The following is a 2,901-nucleotide window of genomic DNA, read 5'->3' on the forward strand; positions in this document are numbered from 1 at the left end:
CTGCGCCACCAGGGAAGCCCCAACACATGAGTGTCTGATAAGCACATGGAGAAAAGGCTCAACAGCATTAGTCATCAAGCAAATGCAAATTAAAACAAAGATGATATACATTTATGCACACACTATAATGGCTGACATTTAAAAACGGGCAACATCAAATTCCGATAAGGATGTGGAGCTACAGGACTCTGGTACAATAACGTCAGGAAGGCAAAATGGCCACTTCGGAAATCCGTCTAGCAGTTCCCCATAACGTTAAGCATTCGCCTGCCCTAGGACCCAGAAATTCCACTTCTACCTACAGGCGTACCTCAGAGATATTGCGGGTCCAGTTCCAGACCACCACAATAAAGCCCGTATCTCAGCAGAGCAAGTCATACAAATTTTTGGTTTCCCGGCGCAGGTAAGGCAGTGCACTCAGTGGTCCGCGGATCTGTCTCTTGCTTCAACAATGTTTGGACAGAACAGACCCAGGGACACTCCCCTCCTCCAACTTCCGACCACCCTCCAACATTTTTTCCAGTAGTCACCTTCAGAACCAACCTCTACAGCTATCTTCAGCCTCCGGGACCAGCCAACACCATTTTTTGAGCTTAGCTCCTAATTGCCCGTCAACCATGAGCTCCCAGATTCATCAGAATTATTTCACACAGGTGGAAGCTGCCATCCACTACCTGGTCTATGTGCATCTGCGGGCCTCCCGCACCTACCTCTCTCTGGGCTTCTATTTCGAACGCGACAGTGTGGCTCTGGAAGCGTGGGCCACTTTGTCCGCGAACGGGCCGAGGAGAAGCTGGAGTGCTCTGAGCGTCTCTTGAAGATGCAAACCCAGCGCAGCAGCAGTGCCCTCTTCCAGGACTGCAGAAGCCGTCCCAAGATGAGTGGGGCAAAACCCAGGACGCTATGGAAGCCGCCATGGTCCTGGAGAAGAACCTGAACCAGGCTCTTCTGGATCTGCACGCCCTGCGTTCTGCCCGCGCAGACCCTCAGCTCCGTGACTTCCGGGAGAGCCGCTTCCTGGAGGAGCAGGTGAAACTCATCAGGAAGATGGGTGCCCACATGACCGACCTCCGCAGGCTGCCTGGTCCCTACGCTGGGCCGCGCCAGGATCTCCTCCCAAAGGCTCACCCTCAAGCACGAGCAGGAGCATCCAGAGCCCAGCTGCCTTTGAGAGGCCCCTCTGGCATCCCCCTGGTGAAGGCTTCTGCCTGAAGTCTTTCTCCGCAGCTACTAGGCAGCTTTTCAACCAGCCTGGAGCCCTCTCCCAAGCGGTAGACCAAACGTAAACAATAAAGTTTTTTGCAGTAGCCAAAAAAAAGTTACGTTTATACTATACTGTAGTCTATTGAGTATGCAATACCACTATGTCTAAAAAAACAGGGTACATTCCTTAGTTTTAAAATACTTTATTGCGGGCTCCCCTGGTGGTGCAGTGGTTGAGAGTCCGCCTGCCGATGCAGGGCACACACTATAATGGCTGACATTTAAAAACGGGCAACATCAAATTCCGATAAGGATGTGGAGCTACAGGACTCTGGTACAATAACGTCAGGAAGGCAAAATGGCCACTTCGGAAATCCGTCTAGCAGTTCCCCATAACGTTAAGCATTCGCCTGCCCTAGGACCCAGAAATTCCACTTCTACCTACAGGCGTACCTCAGAGATATTGCGGGTCCAGTTCCAGACCACCACAATAAAGCCCGTATCTCAGCAGAGCAAGTCATACAAATTTTTGGTTTCCCGGCGCAGGTAAGGCAGTGCACTCAGTGGTCCGCGGATCTGTCTCTTGCTTCAACAATGTTTGGACAGAACAGACCCAGGGACACTCCCCTCCTCCAACTTCCGACCACCCTCCAACATTTTTTCCAGTAGTCACCTTCAGAACCAACCTCTACAGCTATCTTCAGCCTCCGGGACCAGCCAACACCATTTTTTGAGCTTAGCTCCTAATTGCCCGTCAACCATGAGCTCCCAGATTCATCAGAATTATTTCACACAGGTGGAAGCTGCCATCCACTACCTGGTCTATGTGCATCTGCGGGCCTCCCGCACCTACCTCTCTCTGGGCTTCTATTTCGAACGCGACAGTGTGGCTCTGGAAGCGTGGGCCACTTTGTCCGCGAACGGGCCGAGGAGAAGCTGGAGTGCTCTGAGCGTCTCTTGAAGATGCAAACCCAGCGCAGCAGCAGTGCCCTCTTCCAGGACTGCAGAAGCCGTCCCAAGATGAGTGGGGCAAAACCCAGGACGCTATGGAAGCCGCCATGGTCCTGGAGAAGAACCTGAACCAGGCTCTTCTGGATCTGCACGCCCTGCGTTCTGCCCGCGCAGACCCCCAGCTCCGTGACTTCCGGGAGAGCCGCTTCCTGGAGGAGCAGGTGAAACTCATCAGGAAGATGGGTGCCCACATGACCGACCTCCGCAGGCTGCCTGGTCCCTACGCTGGGCCGCGCCAGGATCTCCTCCCAAAGGCTCACCCTCAAGCACGAGCAGGAGCATCCAGAGCCCAGCTGCCTTTGAGAGGCCCCTCTGGCATCCCCCTGGTGAAGGCTTCTGCCTGAAGTCTTTCTCCGCAGCTACTAGGCAGCTTTTCAACCAGCCTGGAGCCCTCTCCCAAGCGGTAGACCAAACGTAAACAATAAAGTTTTTTGCAGTAGCCAAAAAAAAGTTACGTTTATACTATACTGTAGTCTATTGAGTATGCAATACCACTATGTCTAAAAAAACAGGGTACATTCCTTAGTTTTAAAATACTTTATTGCGGGCTCCCCTGGTGGTGCAGTGGTTGAGAGTCCGCCTGCCGATGCAGGGGACGCGGGTTCGTGCCCCGGTCCGGGAAGATCCCACGTGCCGCGGAGCGGCTGGGCCCGTGAGCCATGGCCGCTGAGCCTGCGCGTCCGGAGC

The 2,901-nt window shown here is 53.6% G+C and overlaps 2 pseudogenes; both read left to right on the plus strand.

The window, feature by feature from the left end:
- The first annotated feature begins 617 nt into the window (after positions 1–617).
- On the plus strand, positions 618–1,286 carry LOC102994834 (ferritin light chain-like; annotated as a pseudogene).
- Positions 1,287–1,963: 677 nt separating this feature from the next.
- On the plus strand, positions 1,964–2,632 carry LOC112065192 (ferritin light chain-like; annotated as a pseudogene).
- Positions 2,633–2,901: the final 269 nt, after the last annotated feature.

Source organism: Physeter macrocephalus, chromosome 17 (assembly GCF_002837175.3).
Source record: "Physeter macrocephalus isolate SW-GA chromosome 17, ASM283717v5, whole genome shotgun sequence".
In the NCBI taxonomy this organism is placed as follows: domain Eukaryota; kingdom Metazoa; phylum Chordata; class Mammalia; order Artiodactyla; family Physeteridae; genus Physeter; species Physeter macrocephalus.